Source organism: Hylobates moloch, unplaced genomic scaffold, assembly GCF_009828535.3.
Source record: "Hylobates moloch isolate HMO894 unplaced genomic scaffold, HMol_V3 SCAFFOLD_12, whole genome shotgun sequence".
Classification (NCBI taxonomy): domain Eukaryota; kingdom Metazoa; phylum Chordata; class Mammalia; order Primates; family Hylobatidae; genus Hylobates; species Hylobates moloch.
Window position 1 is genome coordinate 32341076 of NW_026652287.1, and position 19193 is coordinate 32360268.

At 43.4% G+C, this 19193-nt stretch overlaps 1 protein-coding gene across 1 annotated transcript in view; it reads right to left on the minus strand.

Annotated features, from left to right (window-relative positions):
• Window positions 1–17095: 17095 nt before the first annotated feature.
• GAS2L3 (growth arrest specific 2 like 3) overlaps window positions 17096–19193 on the minus strand; it is a 62641-nt gene continuing 60543 nt past the window's right edge. Inside the window, exons 11-12 of the transcript XR_009209115.1 lie at window positions 18465–18586; window positions 17096–17184 (exon numbers count right to left, since the gene is read on the minus strand). The gene's annotated coding sequence lies outside the window, so the exon portion shown is untranslated. The remainder of the gene's footprint in view (window positions 17185–18464; window positions 18587–19193) is intronic.

Consider the following 19193-nt stretch of genomic DNA (forward strand, 5'->3'; position numbering starts at 1 on the left):
TTTACTCTATTGGATCTGTGTTCCCAATCAGAATGCATTGAATTGTCTCACTCACATAGTCATAATCCAGCTTAAGAAATAGAACATTACAAATTCAGCTGAATTATACCCAGTATAACCTCGTCCAATCCCATTTCCTTCACTTCCTCAAGAAGTAGCCACCGTTCTATGCTTAGTGTTTATCTTTTTCAGGTAAGGTGACAAACTGTCCTGGTTTGTCTGGGACTGAGGAGTTTCCCGAGATACAGGACTTTCTGAGTGAAAACAGGGAAAGTCCTAGGCAAACCGGGATGGTTAGTCACCCTATCAGGCATATTTTTTACTTTTATTACATATATATCAAGCCACAAATAACACATTGTATTATTTTCTATGTTTACACTTTGCAGAAATAGGATCTTGCTGAATTATCATTCTACAACTTGTTTTTTTCATTCAATATATTTATGAGATTGAGTTATGTGAATAACTATAGCTCAAGTTTATTTATTTTCACTTCCAGAAGATTCCATTGTTTGGATACAACCATAATTTACTTATCCCTTTTGCTGTTGATGGGACATTTCGGTTGTTTTCTAGCTGTTCGTTTTAAACAGTGCTCTAACTAGCATGATTGTACATGTATCCATGTGCACACATCTGAGAGTTTCTCTATGTAGGACTGAAATTGCTGGATTGTCTTGTACGCACATCTTCACCTTTACTAAATAACTGAGAAAGCACTCCGAAATTAGAAAGCATCTAATTTTCCTTCCCACTAGCCATGTTTGAAGGTTGCTGTTGCTACCCATCTTCACCAAGCTTTGCTATTATCAGACTTTTAAAATGTTGAAATCTAAAGGACATAAAATTCTTGTTTTCTTTTTAACAAAAATGTACTGGTTATATTGTTCCCTACTGATTTTTAATGTGTGTGAAAATGTAAACATTCACCAGAATTTGGTTCTGTAGGACAATGATTTTGTTCTCACTGTGAACTTTTTGAGGATGAACTCCAAATCTAATTATTTGTTTGAATACCCGGAAGCTATCACAATGCTTGTCACATAGCATTCATTCAGTACATGCTTGTTGATTCAATGCATGATCAGATTCATTAAGTGTTTTATTCTTGATAGTGTTTTCTTTGTTAAATTTTTATAAAGGACTTCATAGTCACTCATTCATTCATTCAACAAATGTTTGTCAAATACCTACTATCTTCCAAGCACTATTCTTAGTGTGTGAATATAGCAGAGGACAAAATAGACATAAATTCTTTGCCTGGAGAAGCTTATTATAGTCTAGTGTTATGCACTTAGCTCCAAGCTACAGTAGATGAGGATACAGTGGATCAGGTAGGCATGAAGTGGTCAGAAGGCTGCATGGCTGCATAAAGGCAATGAGGCTTAAACTAGTCTTGGAGGTTGGTGCACTTAGGATACCTAGCAAGAAGATAGCAGGGGCACTGAGATAGAAGAGGATAGAATGTTTGTTTAACAGACAGTGAGGAGTGTTCAGATGAGTAGGGGATTTTAAAACTCAGTGAAGATCTTTAAAAGGAAGTTCAAAAATTCACATTTGTGGTGTAAGAAACGCTCAAAATTGGCCAGGTGTGGGTGGCTCACGCCTGTAATCGCAGCACTTTGAGAAGCCGAGGAGGGTGGATCTCTAGGACAGGAGATCAAGACCATCCTGGCTAACATGGTGAAACCCTGTCTTTACTAAAAATACAAAAATTAGCTGGGTGTGGTGGCGGGTGCCCGTAGTCCCAGCTACCCAGGAGGCTGAGGCAGGAGAATCGCTTGAACCAGGGATGGGGAGGTTACAGCGAGCTGAGATTGTGCCATTGCACTCCAGCCTGGATGACCGAGTGAGACTCCATCTCGGGAAAAAAAAACAACAAACAACACTCAAAATTTTGGAGTGAAGATGCTACATGGCAAAAGATATGTTCAAAGAAGATAGACCTGGTTGTGGCCTGCACAATGTGTTTAGTATGAAAAGTCTGGAGTCTGGAGGTCAAATAGAAGCTGCTGCAGACAGACAGAAGTGTGAGAGCCTCCTAGACTCCTCCCTCATACAAACACCCACACCCACCCCCAACCAGAGAATGGCCAAGTTACACTGATCGTAGTTCCTGGAGTCTCAGTCCTGGTAGATGGTTTCTTAAAGGGCACACCCATTTATGTCATTCCTCTGTTTCACATTCATCAACCACCTCCATATGCCTCCCACTAAACCCAAACTCCATCACGTGGCCCACAAGGCTCCCCATGACTCGGCTTTGACCACTGTTCTCACACCCTCAAAGCACCACATTCCAAACTGTGAATGCTGTTTCCCATTTCCATATCTCAGCATCCTGTCACTGCTTCAACTTAAAATTCATTTCTTCAAATGTCCAGAAGCTCCTTCTCTTCTTTCAAGGTCCAGCTATTGCATTCGCTTCTAGGAAAAGCCTTGCCTGGGCACTCAGAGAGATCACTGCTCATTCCCAAAGCACACTTTCATGCACTCATCACATTGTGTTTGCAGCTGTGCTGACTATAAGTGTGTCTTCCCCGCTAAAGAAAGAGGTTTTTCACACCACAATCTGCACCAAACCACAGGTGTAGATGCCACTTCCATTAGCATGCAAGCTCCATGAGGGGTCAACCCATCTTTATTTTGTTCACCATTAGGCATAGCCGAACACATATAGGCAATTAATAAATCTTTGTTGAATTTATGGAAGATAGCAGGTGCTAAATAAATGTTAAATAAATAAATAAATAAATAAATAAATAAATGGGTTACGTAAGTTTTAGGTTATGGGGGAGGTTGGACTAAATTTTTCAACTACCTAGGGATACATGTATGCGAACTCGCTGCTTGTTGATTCAAAATGATGAAGTTAGCCATCTGCAGATGTCCAGTTTATATAATATATAGTGTTCCTTTTTGGGTTTTCTTTTTTGTTTTTTTGGTTTTTTGTTTTTGAGACGGAGTCTCGCTTTTTCACCCAGGCTGGAGTGCAGTGACTCAATCTCGGCTCACTGCAAGCTCTGCCTCCCGGGTTCACGCCATTCTGCCTCAGCCTCTCCGAGTAGCTGGGACTACAGGCGCCCGCCACCACACCCGGCTAATTTTTTGTATTTTTAGTAGAGATGGGGTTTCACCGTGGTCTCGATCTCCTGATCTCGTGATCCACCCGCCTCGGCCTCCCAAAGTTCTGGGATTACAAGCGTGAGACACCGTGCCCGGCCAGTGTTCCTTTTTGATATGCCTACTGTATGATTCCAAATCAGGCATTTAGTTAAAGCATCTGTACTGTAGAAGATGTGAATGATATATGATTAAGTGGCAAGTATTATCAGTTTGTGATTTTAAAAATAGAAGCATCAAGAGGCTTAATAACTAGTCAGTCTTACCCCAAGAAACATGCAAAAATCTCCCAGTTTACTGCCCTCACCCAGAGACATTTTCTGTCTTTGAGGTCAGTTCTTTTTTTGTGCACATTCCATCAATATTATTTGCAAGTCAGGCCATTTAACTTCAGACAAAGCCAGCCAGAGCATATAACCTTGAGATTTAAAACCACAAATAGAGTACAAAGTGAACAATCTTTCAACATACTTTCTGTACGCCTCAGATCTCTTTTCAGACAAAAGGTCATGACATGGGGTGCTCACCTGCACTTCAAAAGACAAGGGAAATATTAGAAAAGCCCAACAAATGGTTCATGTTACCATCCTCTAAAACTCCAGCATGGTCCCCAGCTCATAGTAGGTTTTCACTTGAAGGAATAAAGGAATGTTCATTCCTAATTTCTGTTATCAGTATCCAGGATGGCAACCATACAAAAATTAGGAAAGAAATCAACTCTTTATGGTATTGTAATTTTTGCTCTTTAGAATTATTTCATTTTGTATCTTGATTTTATTTGAGGTGAGTCCAAGTATTTTTTTTTCCTGTTTCTGACATTTTTATAGCTATAACTTACCTTAACTTTTCCTTTTCTTTTGGTAACTTTCCTTTTGCATCCTGAACGAAAACCAAACTCCAGCCCCGTCCTCTAGGCTTTATGCAACATGTACTCCTATTTGCCACTGTTCTTCTGTAAGCACCTTAACACTGCGGCCCAAAGAAATTCTCTGCTACTTCCATACACCTTCCAGAGTTTCCCAGCTGGCCTTGGCTCACTCAGATGCCTCAGACTGAAACGCACTTTTATGCCTCCTTGCTGCGTGGCGGGGCAGGATTCAAAGCCCCAGCTATGGGTTCAAGGCCAGGCTCTACCATTACTGTTGTGGGACTTTAAGAAAGGTATTTATGCTAGTGGTTGCTTGTTTGCCCTCATACCCACGCCTTTCGTTCCCCTGATTTGCTCTGCTCTGAGCCGCATAGCTGCATGTCCCAGACTGCGGGGTCAGCCAGTGGAAGGCACCAGTGGGCCGCTGGAGGAAAGGAAAAGGGAAAAGTGACAGCATGTTCCTTCCACTCTCATTACTGTGGCATCCTTGGCTCCAGCTGCCCCAGACAGGCCTTTTGTGGTTTCAGCTTCCTCAAATGGAAAGAGAGGGAGAGAACCCTGAGGATCTGTCGTAAGTCCACATCCAGCTATGCCTCAAGTAGTAGGATGTACTCTCTGCAAGGCTCATTGATGTGAGCCAATGCATTATCTTTTTAAATGTAAGCCATTTGTCTTGGGTTTTCCTATCATTTGCAACAAATGAATCTTTACTAATTTAAATCCTCAAGTAAGTAAATTTTCACACATCAAGGAGGTAAGAGTATTCTTAAATCATTAAAATGCAGGATAGAAAGTGCTACTTGGTATAGGAGAGATGTGGAATTTCAGAAGAGGGAGGGTGACTTCCATCGTGACCTGTAGGGGACAGAGCCAAGGCATGTGGCCTTCATTCAGGTTGGAATGGGAAACCAAGGAAGTTTTTGAGCAGTGGAGTGTCAGGATTCAACTTGAGCTATGTAAGGTCAGTTGGGTGGGGTCTGCAGAGCTACTCCACTGCACAACTCCAGGGGGCGCCATTCCCCTATAACACATTGTGTATGGTGCTTCCTAGAGTTGTACAGTGTGCAGCCTTGAACCATTTAGAAATTTGAAAGTGTGGTCGAGGGCTATTAGGAAGCTATTTTCTTCCAGGAGAGAGGCGAGGCCATGAACGTGGTCAGTAACAGAGAAGGGGATGGATTTGAGACACATTCTAAAATAGTTTGAGTTTCAATGTTGGGAGACGAGAGGAGTTAACAGAAATAGGAGAGCCAGGAGGAAATGTAGATTTGGTCGAGATGGAAATTCCTTTTTAGATAGATTTGAAGACTGATGGCTGTTGACAATGGAATAATGGGGGCTCAGAGAAATAGAGCTGAAAATATCTGGAAATTATTCACCCAGAAATGGTACTAGAAACCACAGTTTGGAAGAAATGCCAAGAGAGGAGATCTATTAGGAGAGAAGAGGGCCAAGAGATAGTTCTTAGGAAACAGATACATGGAAAGGGCACAGGAGGAAGAAAATTCAGAAAACAGGAGTGAGGGATCACAGAATCATGAGAAGAATCGGAAAAACTATGGCGGGAGGAGCAAGAAAGGAGTTTCAAAGAGAAGGGGTTGACTGTTCCCATTCCCCCTTCTCCCTGCCATGGTAATCAATTGCCAAAGCATTCGTCAAGACAAAGTTTCCATTAGCCTGGGTCTCTGAGCAACTACGATGAGCAGAGCCCCAGGTGACCCTGATGGACATCTAGCATGAGCCAGACATAACCTTTATTGCCCAAGGCACCAAGATGGTTTATTGTTTCTGCAACAAAGCCTAGCCCAGCCTGACCAATACATGGCAGTAACTTGGGTGTGAGGGAGCAGGGAGAAAAAGAAGAAAGAAAGCAATTGAAGACTTCAGCATGTTTTTAGGACTGAGGAAAAGCTGGGAAAAGAGAGAAATTGAAGATGTGAGAGAGGGTATAGTTGGTTGGTCTGCTCTGGGAGAGGCAAAGTGCTGCGTGTATCCCTGTGTACACAGGCATGCCACAAACCAGGCACCCTGGGGACAAGGCCAACACACCTGAGTCATTCGTGACCAGCATCACCGGCATATTTTTCTGCCCAGTGGCATCACTTCTAGAGAAAGCTAAATAGCTCATTATCAAGTATTTGTTTGAGATGACTTATTAGAGTCAGGCCTTCCTCAAAGCAGAGGAATGGAAAAAGTTTCTCAATGTCTCAGTTTCCTCATCCATAAAATGGGGATTATAATAATAGAATCTTATAAAATGGTAAAAATTAAATCAGTTAATATATGCAAAGCACTCAGCACAGTGTCTGGCACGAAGTGGGTTCTAATTAAGTGCAATCTCAGAACCCCTTCAGGGATTAGAAAGAAGCTGTAAATATGGGGGTAAAATCTGCGAATGGCTTCTTTTTGCAATTATTTAAACAAGGAAGAATTGCAAGGAAAAGCAAAGTCCTGCTGTATTAGGAAGCAAATGGGCATGGTAAGCGGCGAATATATTTAACATTTCTACCAGCTTCAAAGCTTGGGGGTTAAATAAAAATCATCAACTTATACAGTTGTGCCCTTTCATCTAACAGAAATTTCTTAGGAGGGAAAAACAGAGTCAAGACAGGTAAAAGCCGTTTCAAGGAGTCATTGGAAGTCATGTTGAGACAGAATTTCATGGATAGGAATAATTGTGTCTCATAAAATAAACCGTGAGCACCTCAGACCGTGTCTAAAAAATACTAAAACCACCAACAGAAAAAGTTAACTAATCCATTGTTTTATTTACATGATTCCCAAGCACTGGTTTGACTGCTAGTATTAAGGAACTGATTACATTGTTGTAGCTTGTTTTGACAATGTAGTGTAAGGGTTGAGATGGCACCTCTTGAAATTGAGAAGTGAACTTCTAGAACATTTTATCTCTCACTCAGAAAAGGGCTTTGGAAAGTCCCATTGTGAGTCCATTTAGGGAGGTGATTCTCAAGAATCCAGGAAAAAAACACAATTTTGCTGATTAGGACATTATAGATGCTCATCCTCAGAAAAATTCATATATTTAAACATTTCTAGCCACCAAAATACAGGTTTGAACTTGTGCGGGTCCAGGGGACACATCTCCATCACAGTGGTCTCAATGACCTAAAAGGTCAATGCTGGAAATTGATGGTTCCTTAATACAAATGACCTCCCTAGGTAGCTCAGACAAAATTCAACTAAATTCTAGACTTGTTTTCCAAGAGCACTACACAAATCAGTCATGCCCAGATTTTTAGGGAAAACTGCTGGGCTGCAGCTTTTGCTAAGACAAGTAAGCCAAGCTATTCTCACCCTCGTGCTAAGGTAGCCATGCCCTAGACCATGTGACCCATTCACACACTAATGGTCAAAGTCTGTGATCTAAAGGTAGCCAGTTCATTGGCTGACTGGTGACCTAGGCAGTGGCTAGAGCAAAATGCTCTCCCTAAAAGACACAATGGTGATTAAGAGATTCAGATTCTCTCTTAAGACCTTAGACTGGCAAATGGTATTGGTAGGGTTTTCTTTGTTTTGTGAAGATACAAGAAAACACAGAAAGCAGAGCAGAAACTTTGACATTGGCAAGAGAATATTCATGGCAGAGCACCAGAGCAAAGAGTTGGGAACTCAGGCTACAGGAAGGGAGATGAGATTAAGGGAGGAGACCACCCCTCATATTGTCTTATGCCCAGTTTCTGCCTCCAAAGAAAGAAGAAGTAAAAACTAAAAGGCAGAAATGAAATCCACAAGCAGACAGCCCGCCACCACACCCTGGGCCAGGTAGTTAAAGATCGACCCCAGACCTAATCGGTTATTTGCATAAAAAAAGCACTGTGAAGATCTGTGCTCTGTTCTGTTCCATTCTAATTACCAGTGCTTGCAGCCCCCAGTCATGTACCCGCTGCTTGCTCAATCAATCATGACCATCTCATGCAGACCCCCTTAGAGTTGTGAGCCCTTAAAAGGATAGAAATTGCTCACTTAGGGAGCTCAGTTGTTGGAGACGTGAGTCTTGCTGAAGCTCCCAGCTGAATAAAGCCTTTCCTTCTTTAACTTGGTGTCTGAGGGGTTTTGTCTGTGGCTTGTCCTGCCACATTTCTTGGTTCCCTGACTGGGAAGCGAGGCAATTAATGGATGGTTGAGGCAGCCCCTTAGGTGGCTTAGGCCTGCCCTGTGGAGCATCCCTGCAGGGGACTCCAGCCAGCTTGAGCAACACGGATCCTGAGAGCACTCCCAGGTAGGCAATTGCCCCAGTGGAATGCCTCATCAGAGCAGTGCATGGCAGGCCCCCATGGAGGATCAGTGCAGTGGCCGAACACTGGGAAGGAACTAGCACTTGGAGACCAGACATCTGAAACTTGGTAAGACTAGTCTTTGGAACTCGCCTACTCCACTTGAGTGGAAGCGTGGCCTGATCACCCACTGCGTGCCCATACTGGCACTTTGGTTTTTTTTGTTTTTGACTTGACTTGGATTGCTTGATACTTTGGTTTTGGTTTTGACCTGGCTTGGATTTCTTGATACTCTGATTTTGGTTCTGATTCTGGTTTGGTGTAAACTGAAAAAGTGTGTGTGTGCCCTTTTTACCCGTTCTTTGTTTTGTGGTGTGCGTGCAGTGTGAGCATCGTGTTTTGTCTTGAGGAAACATGGGTCAGGCATAAAGTAAGCCCACCCCACTAGGAAGTATGTTGAAAAATTTGAAAAAGGGATTTAAGGGAGACTAGGGAGTTACTATGACATGAGGAAAACTTAGAACTTTGTGCGAGATAGACTGGCCAGCATTAGAGGTTGGTTGGCCATCAGAAGGAAGCCTGGACATGTCCCTTGTCTTGAAGGTATGGCACAGGGTAACCTATAAGCCAGGGCACCCAGATCAGTTCCCATATATAGATTCTTGGTTACAGCTAGTTTTGGACTGCTCCCCCGCCCCCACAGTGGTTAAGAGGACAGGCAGCAGCAGTACTAGTAGCAAAGGGACAGTTAGTTAAGGAAGGTTCTCTCTCCACCCACCAAGGGAAGTCGGCACCAAAAGTCTTGTCAGACCCAACACCAGAAGAATCGTGGCAGGAATTGGTACCAGCAGTACCCCACCCCTTATCAAGAGGAAGGGCTCCCCACTCCTGAGCCCACAGCACCTACATCTCCACCAGATAGCCACACTCCTAGACCACCCAGAGTAGACAAAAGAGGAAGTGAAGCTGCGGGAAAAACTCCTCCCTTGGCAGCTCGCTTACGGCCCAAGACTGGAATACAAGTGCCCCTGAGAGATCAGCAATGTACTTGGGTAGATGAGGACAGACACATGGTGGAAAGGCATGCCTTTGTGTATCAACCTTTTGCCTCTGCTGATCTCCTCAATTGGAAAAATAATACTCCATCTTACACCGAAAAGCCTCAATCTTTAATTGACTTGCTCCAAGCTATTATACAGACTCATAATCCTACTTGGGCTGATTGCCACCAGCTGCTCATGTACCTCTTTAATACAGATGAAAGGCTAAGGGTGCTCCAGGCAGCAACTAAGTGGCTAGAGGAGCACGTCCCAGCCGATTACCAAAACCCCCAAGAATATATAAGAATTCAGCTGCCAGGAACAGACCCCCAGTGGGACCCGAACGAGGGACCAGACACGGAGAGGCTAAGATGGCACCGTGAGGCATTAATAGAAGGTCTAAAGAAAAGGGCTCAAAAGGCTACAAATGTAAATAAGGTTTCTGAGGTCATCCAAGGAAAAGAGGAGAGTCCAGCGCAATTCTATGAAAGACTGTGTGAGGCTTACCGTATGTACACTCCTTTTGATCCAGATAGCCCTGAAAATCAGCGCATAATTAACATGGCCTTAGTTAGTCAAAGCATGGAAGATATCAGGAGAAGATTGCAGAAACAGGCTGGGTTTGTGGGTATGAATACCTCAGAGTTACTGGAAATAGCCAATCAAGTGTTTGTGAATAGAGATGCAACAAGCCGCAGAGAAAGCCATAAGGAAGGCGAACGCCAGGCCAGGTGAAACGCAGACTTACTGACCGCGGCCATTAGGGGAATTCCCCCGAAAGGAGAGGGAAAGGGGGGTTTGGGGAAGAATACCCAGTCTAATCGTCCACGCTTGCAATGTAACCAATGCACCTATTGTAAGGAAATAGGACATTGGAAAGCTAAGTGTCCCCGACTGAAGGAAAAGCAAGGTGATTTGGAACAAAAGACCTCAGATAAAGATGAGGGAGTTTTGTTCAATCTGGCTGAAGGGCTACTGGACTGAAAGGGACTGGGCTCAAGCACCCCCAAGGAGCCCACAGTCAGGATTACAATTGGGGTCAAGGACATTAAGTTTTTGGTTGATACTGATGCTGAACATTCAGTAGTGACCACCCAGGTTGCCCTCTTATCCAAGAAAACCATTGATATAATCGGAGCAACAGGAGTTTCCACTAAGCAGGCTTTCTGTGTACCATGGACCTGCTTGGTGGGGAGATATGAAAAAGTTCACCAGTTCTTGTACATGCCTGACTGTCCCTTGGCCTTGCTGGGAAGAGACTTGCTTAGCAAGCTAAGAGCCACCATCTCCTTTACAAAACAGGGCTCTTTACAGCTAAAGTTACCAGGAACAGGAGTTATCATGGCCCTTACGGTCCCCCGGGAAGAAGAATAGAGACTTTTTCTAACTGAGCCAGGCCAAGAGATAAAACCAGCTCTAGCTAAGCGATGGCCTCGAGTATGGGCATCCTCTGGGACTGGCAGTCAACCAAGCCCCCGTACTCATAGAAGTTAAGCCTGGGGCCCAACCAATTAAACAAAAGCAGTATCCGGTTCCCAGGGAGGCTCTCGAAGGAATCCAGGTTCATCTCAGGTGCTTGAAAGTCTATGGAATTATAGTTCCTTGCCAGTCTCCATGGAACACCCCTCCTGCCTGTCCCTAAGCCAGGGTCCAAGGACTACCGACCAGTACAGGACATGCGCTTGGTCAACCAAGCTACAGTGACTTGGCAGCCAACAGTTCCTAACCCTTACACATTGTTAGGGCTGCTGCCGGCTGAGGACAGCTGGTTTACCTGTCTGGACTTAAAAGATGCCTTCTTTAGAATCGGAATAGCTCCTGAGAGCCAGAAGCTGTATGCCTTTCAGTGGGAAGATCCGGAGTCAGGTATTACTACTCAGTACACTTGGACCCCACTTCCCCAGGGTTCAAGAACTCTCCTGCTATCTTCAGGGAGGCTCTGGCTGGAGACCTGTAAAAGTTTCCTGCTGGAGACCTGCAAAAGTTTCCTGCTAAAGACCTAGGCTGCATCTAGCTCCTGTACGTGGACGACCTTCTGCTGGGACACTCCATGGCAGTCAGGTGCACAAAAGGGATGGATGCCCTGCTTTGGCACCTGGCGGACTGTGGGTATAAAGTGTCCAAGAAGAAAGCTCAGATCTGCAGACAGCAGTTACGCTACCTGGGATTCACTATTCGGAAAGGGGAGCGCAGCCTGGGATCAGAAAGAAAGCAGGTCATCTGCAGCCTACCAGAATCTAAAACCAGAAGGCAAGTAAGGGAATTCCTAGGAGCTGTGAGGTTTTGCAGATTATGGATTCCAAACTTTGCAGTGCTAGCCAAACCTTTGCACGGGGTTACAAAGAGGGGTGACTGGGAGCCCTATGAATGGGGGCCTCTACAACAGCAAGCCTTTTGTAAGTTAAGGGAAAAACTTATGTCGGCCCCAGCCCTAGGACTACCAGATTTGACAAAGCCCTTTACACTCTATGTGTCAGAAAGAGAAAAAATGGCAGTTGGAGTTTTAACTCAGACTGTGGGGTCCTAGCCAAGGCCAGTGACCTATCTCTCAAAACAACTAGATAGGATTTCCAAAGTCTGGCCACCATGTCTAAGGGCCCTGGCAGAAACAGCCCTGTTAGCACAAGAAGTAGATAAACTAACCCTTGGGCAAAACCTGAATACAAAGGCCCCCCATGCTGTGGTTACTTTGATGAATACAAAAGGACATCATTGGCTAACAAATGCTAGATTAACCAAGTACCAAAGCTTGCTGTGTGAAAATCCCCACATAACCACTAAAGTCTGTAACACCCTAAATCCCACCACCCTGCTCCCAATATCAGAGAGCCCAGTCAAGCATAACTGTGTAGAGGTGTTGGGCTCAGTTTATTCTAGCAGACCTGACCTTCAGGACCAGCCATGGGCATCAGTAGACTAGGAGTTATACGTGGACGGGAGCAGGTTCATCAACCCACAAGGGGAAAGATGTGTAGGATATGTGGTGGTAACTTTGGATGCTGTCATTGAAGCCAAACCGTTGCCACAGGGCACTTCAGCCCAGAAGGCTGAGCTCATTGCTTTAACTTGGGCGCTAGAACTCAGTGAAGGTAAGACTGTAGACATCTGCACTGACTCTTGATGTGCCTTTCTAACCCTCCAAGTTCATGGAGCATTATATAAGGAAAAGAGCCTGTTAAACTCTGGGGGAAAGAACGTAAAATATCAACAAGAAATTCTACAATTACTAGAGGCAGTGTGGAAACCTCAGAAGGTGGCAGTCATGCACTGCAGGGGACACCAGCGAGCCTCCACCTCAATGGCCTTAGGAAACTCTCGAGCTGATTCAGAAGCTCCAAAAGCAGCATCTACCCCTTACCGGGCATCGGTAGCAGCCCCCTTACTCCCTCAAACACCTGACCTGGTACCTACCTATTCTAGGGAAGAAAAAGACTTCTACGCAGAAGGGGGCAGGTAATAAAAGGAGGATGGATCAGACTGCCAGATGGGAGAGTAGCTGTGCCGCAGTTGATGGGAGCCACAATTGTATTGGCCATGCATGAAACCAGTCATCTAGGTCAAGAGTCACTTGAAAAATTGTTAGGCCGGTACTTCTACATCTCACACTTGCCAGCCCTTGCCAAAGCAGTAGCACAATGGTGCGTTACTTGCCAACAGCACAATACGAGGCAAGGCCCCACTGTTCCGCCCGGCATACAAGCTGATGGAGTGGCTCCTTTTGAGGATCTTCAGGTGGACTTCACAGAAATGCCAAAATGTAGAGGTAACAAGTATTTGTTGGTTCTTGTGTGTACTTACTCTGGGTAGGTACAGGCTTATCCAACACGAACTGAAAAGGCCTATGAGGTAACCCGTGTGCTTCTCCAAGATCTTATTCCTAGGTTTGGACTGCCGTTATGAATCGGCTCAGATAACGGGCTGGCGTTTGTGGCTGACTTGGTACAGAAGACAGCAAAGGCATTAGGAATCACTTGGAAGCTACATGCCGCCTACCGACCTCAGAGTTCCGGAAAAGTGGAGCGAATGAATCGGACTATCAAAAATAGTTTAGGGAAAGTATGTCAGGAAACAGGATTAAAGTGGTTACAGGCCCTTCCTATGGTATTGCTTAAAATTAGATGCACTCCTTCTAAGAAAACAGGATACTCCCCTTATGAAATACTGTATCATAGGCCTCCTCCCATACTACGGGGTCTTCCAGGCACTCCCCGAGAGTTAGGTGAAATTGAATTACAACGACAGCTACAGGCTTTAGGAAAAATTACACAAACAATCTCGACTTGGGTAAATGAGAGATGTCCCATCAGCATATTTTCCCCAGTTCACCCTTTCTCTCCAGGTGATCGCATGTGGATCAAGGACTAGAACGTAGCCCCTTTGGGGCCATGGTGGAAAGGACCTCAGACTGTCATCCTGACCACCCCCATGGCTGTAAAGGTAGAAGGAATCCCAGCCTAGATCTGCCACAGCTGTGTGAAACCTGCAGCCGCTGAAACGTGGGAGGCAAAACCAAGCCTGGACAACCCCTGCAAAGTGACTCTGAGGAGGACGACAAGCCCTGCTTTGGTCACACCCAGAAGCTGACTGGTCTACGCACAGCCGAAGCATGAGGAGGATCATCGTGGGACTCATTTTCCTTATAATTTGGACTTGCATGGTAAAAACTTCCACTGATTTTCCCCACATGGAGGACTGCTGTCAGTGTATACATCAGGTTACCGAGGTAGGGCAACAAGTTAAAACAATCTTTCTGTTCTATAGTTACTGTGAATGCCTAGGAACTTTAAAGGGAACATGTTTATATAATGACACTCACTACAAGGTATGTAGCCCAGGAAACGAAACGACCAGCCAGATGTGTGTTATGACCCCTCTGAGCCTCCCATGTCCACAGTTTTTGAAATAAGATTAAGGACTGAAGACTGGTGGGGACTCATAAATGATACAAGTGAAGTATTAGCCAGAACAGAAGAAAAAGGGGTAACCAAACCCATAATCTTGAAATTTGATGCCTGTGCTGTCATTAATAGCAATAAGTTAGGAAGGGGATGTGGCTCTTTTAGTTAGGAAAAAGGCTATATGACCGAAAATAAGTACATTTATCATAAATTAGGACTGTGTGGAAATGAATGTGGATACTGGTCTTGTGTCATTTAGGCCACTTAGATAAAAAACGAAAAGGATCCAGTCCACCTTCAGAAAGGAAAAAATGGCCCTTCCTGTACTAAGGGACAATGTAACCCCTTAGAGCCAGTAATAACCAATCCCCTTGACCCTCGCTGGAAAAAAGGGGAGCATGTGACCTTAGGAATCGACAAGGCCGGACTGGATCCTTGAGTAAATATCTTAGTTCGAGGAGAAGTTTACAAACACTCTCCTGAGCCAGTGTTTCAAACGTTCTATGATGAACTAAATGTGCCAGTACCAGAAATTCTAGGAAAAACAAGAAATTTGTTTTTGCAATTAGCCGAGCATATAGCCCAGTCTTCAATGTCATTTCATGTTATGTATGTGGAGGAACTGTAATAGGAGATCAATGGCCATGGGAAGCCTGAGAATTAGTACCTACAAACCCAGTTCCTGATGAATTGCTGGCTCAAAAGAATCACCCTGATAATTTCTAGGTCCTAAAAGCCTCAATTACTGGACAATATTACATAGCTAGAGAAGGAAAAGAATTCACTCACCCCGTAGGATGACTTAGTTGTCTAGGACAGAAACTGTATAATAGTACCACAAAAACAGTCACTTAGTGGAGTTCAAATCACACAGAGAAATCCATTTAGTAAATTCCCAAAGTTGAAAACTGTGTGGATCTGCCCAAAGTCCCACTGGGACTGGACAGCCCCCACTGGATTGTACTGGATATGTGGGCATAGAGCTTACACCAAATTACCTGACCAGTGGGCAGACAGTTGTGTTATTGGCACTATTAAACCATCTTTCTTCCTACTGTCCATAAAGACAGGCAAACTCCTGAGCTTGCCCTGTCTATGCTTCCCGCGAAAAAAGAAGCATAGCTATAGGAAATTGGAAAGATGATGAATGGCCTCCTGAGAGAATCATGCAATATTATGGGCCTGCTACTTGGGCACAAGATGGCTCGTGGGGATACTGGACCCTCATTTACATGATTAACCAAATCATATGGTTACAAGCTGTCTTAGAAATAATCACTAATTAAACCGGCAGAGCCTTGACTATTCTGGCCCGCCAAGAAACTCAGATGAGAAATGCTATCTATGACAGTAGTTGGCTCTTGACTACTTGCTGGCAGTTGAAGGAGGGGGTCTATGGAAATTTAACCTTACTAATTGCTGTCTACACATAGATGATCGAGGGCAAGTAGTTGAAGACATAGTTAGAGATATGACAAAACTGACACATGTGCCCATGCAAGTGTGGCATGGATTTGATCCTGGGGCCATGTTTGGAAAATGGTTCCCAGTGCTAGGAGGATTTAAAACCCTTATAATAGGAATTATAATAGTAATAGGAATCTGCTTACTGCTCCCTTGTTTGCTACCTGTACTTCTTCAAATGATAAAAAGCTTCATCGCTAATTTAGTTCACCAAAATGCTTCAGCACAAGTGTACTATATGAATCACTATCCATCTGTCTTGCAAGAAGACATGGGTGGCAAGAATGAAAGTGAGAACTCCCACTATTGAGTGAGATTCTCAAAGGTGGGGAATAAGGGAGGAGACCACCCCTCATGTTGTCTTAGGCCCAATTTCTGCTTCCAAAGAAAGAAGAAGTAAAATCCAAAAGGCAGAAATGAAATCCACAAGCAGACAGCCTGGCACCACATCCTGGTCCTGGTAGTTAAAGATCAACCCCTGACCTGTTCTGTTCATTCTAAATGCTGATGCATGCAGCCCCCACTCACGTACCCCCTGCTTGCTCAATCGATCACAACCCTCTCACGCGGATCCCCTTAGAGTTGTGAGCCCTTAAAAGGGACAGGAATTGCTCACTCGGGGAGCTCAGTTGTTGGAGACATGAGTCTTGCCGAAGCTCCCGGTCGAATAAAGCCCTTCCTTCTTTAACTTGGTATCTGAGGGGTTTTGTCTGCACCTTGTCCTGCTACAAAATTACCTGTCTCTAGAGTTTCCTACACTTCTGAATGATTCTAATTCCAGCTTCTGTGAGACTCAGTGTACATATATTTCTGGGTTGCTACCAGATTCTTGTTATCCTTTTGGTTACATGTATTCATAAACCAACACATTATTCAAGAAAGCTAAAGTGACTCTCTGTTCTTGCAACCATAACAGCTGAAGAAAACACACCAGATCTTCCAGAATGTCTTTGGGTCTCTTGGGCTACAGGCCAGCCAGGAGGATGCAAAGGCCCGGAAGGTGTTCTGTGATTCATAGCAATGTATTTTACAGAACAAGTTTCCTCTGTCATCTGCTGGGGCAGCGGGACAAGACACAAATGTCAAATCACGGGGAGCACCCACTCAAAGCTGTGCTCCTCTTACATAATTGAAATGGCTATAGGGAGACTAGCCCATCACACAGGAAGCTGGTTTGAGATTTCATCTCTGTTATCATGGTTTACTTATTAAGACTGGGGGAGAGCTTAGTGGAGGGAGCAGTGTGGAATCGATCCCTAGTGTCACAGGAAATACTTTAGAGAATTAGAAAAGCATCCTTGTATTAGAGAGGTGAGTTAATTTTTAAACTAATGGCTTACCCAGAGAAAGCTCAGATTTCATGTTTTCATTCACTTGTTTAGGACTTGATTCTCACTATTGTATTTTCTGAGTAACAACTCTTAGCAGTAAATGACTCTTGTTCTTGAGGCTAAGACACAAATATCAGGTTTTTTTTCTTTTTTAATTTTTACGGGCTCCCAATCTGAAGCAATGTGGGAAAACACAAGCTGTTCTCATGGAGGTATTTTATCCTGTGAGTAAAATATATCACAAAGAAAGAAGTGAGTGGGCTATAGTCAAAAAGAACATCACATTAAAAAAAAAAAAAAAAGACAATCCTGGAATGAAGATTGTAATCACTTTAAGAGCAGTAATTAGGCTTATCGTGATATCCCTAGCACCTAACTTAGTGTCTGAGTAGACACTTGATATCAGAGTAGGTGCTCAGAGAGCTTGTTTGCTAAATGAGCAAATGAATGATGTCTCACTGCATTGTGGCCAAGTAGACTGCTTTAGAACCAATCATAAATACAGACAATAAAAGGAATCTACTGTGCTAGACTCAGTACATCGAGGACCCATTGAAGGGGCTAGCACCTGGGATGATTACCATCATGCCCTGAGACGACTATCTCGATTATTTTGACTTCATTCTGCTGCTCAGAGATTGATTTTAAAGAAATGAAACTAACAGACTGAGTTTCCTCCTCTGTTCCCTGTGAGGATTAACTTGGGTGGCAGCAGGACACTTGCTAGTCTATGTTAGTGTTATGCTCTGAGTAGCCTCTCACAACCCTGAAAATAAATATCTTAAAATAAAAAAAAAAAACCTAGACAATAAATTGGGATGTTTCCAGCATCTTTCTTCTGTAAAAATACTACAATCTCTAGATGTCAATGGAACAAAAGAAATCCATAACTTTAAGGCCTCTCATAACTGCCCTCTTTTCCTCCTCCCTCCTCTCCTCTCTGAAACAGGTTATGTCTGCGGGCTTCTTCAAACTCTACCATGACATTTTCTCAGGAAAAATCCCTGCACTGCAAGTGGGTCAACAAAATCAAGCTAGAGGTTCTCTTTACACATATTGATGGCTTATTTGTATCAGTAAAAGGATATTTCCTTCCCTCCTTCCTTTCTTCCACAAACATCTGGGCTCTGTGCTAAATACAGGGGGTGCAACTGTGAACAAGTGAGACAGAGTTCCCACTCTAGGTTTGGTGAGAGATTTAGATAAGTAAATGGGAAATTACAGTGTTAGATGCAATGCAATGATCAAAAAAACGTAAGGTTGGAGGGTCTGGAGTCTTCTGAGTAAATGATATTTAAGCTGAGACACGAAGGGTAACTGTGTGCCAGGTGAAGAGTTGGGATGGGGGAAAATAATGGGTAAAGTCAAAGGAACAATGCCTGGCACCTATCTACTGGTATCTCCTCTTAGGATTCCAAACTATTCTCCCTTAACTTCCCCATTGAGCCTGACAGATTTCAAAGGCTATAATTCTCAGCAGGGTTGATTTTTTTTTCCCTTACCTGTAAGGAGTCCTGGGGCTTCATGCACTCACACTTCAAAAGATGCTTTTTCTGATGCTTAGGGTAAACAGAAATTACCGCAAATTGCTGTTTGAAGACACTTGCTTCATTTCATTTCAGTGCTTGGGATTAAAATAAAAATTTTAAATGTCACATTTCACTTCCCTTCCAATACACACCACAGGTTAGCCTATTCTTCAACCATTAATTATTGGATTCTGGCATGTCTAGCATGGTGCAATGAATTATTAAAGGGATCTACATAATACAACTTTGTATCACATCTTCAAGGCTATGTGAGATAAATTTACATTTTTTTTTCTTTTGGGAGAAGCATATGAAACCTGTTCACTCAGAAGACAATCACTTATTTTTAAATGTTTTTTTTTAAAAGGAGGTTCTAGGGTTACTTACAGTAACTTTGATCAATGTCTATTTCTACTGCATTGTCAGAAAATTTAATTGCCAATACTGCATAAGCATTTTGTGCTAGATTTAACTTTTTTCTCATTCATTTATCCACCAAATATTTACAGAGCACCTTTATTGTATTGTCCTGGGACTGAATGCAATAATTCATTGTTCCAAGAACAAAGCTTTGTACACAGTGATTTATAAATATTAAACTAGAAAATAAAAGAATATGCTAATCTCTAAATCTTCAAGTTTACAATATCTAATAAAGTGTAATTCAAAAACAAATATTTTTCTAGGAAATAAAGAAAAAGC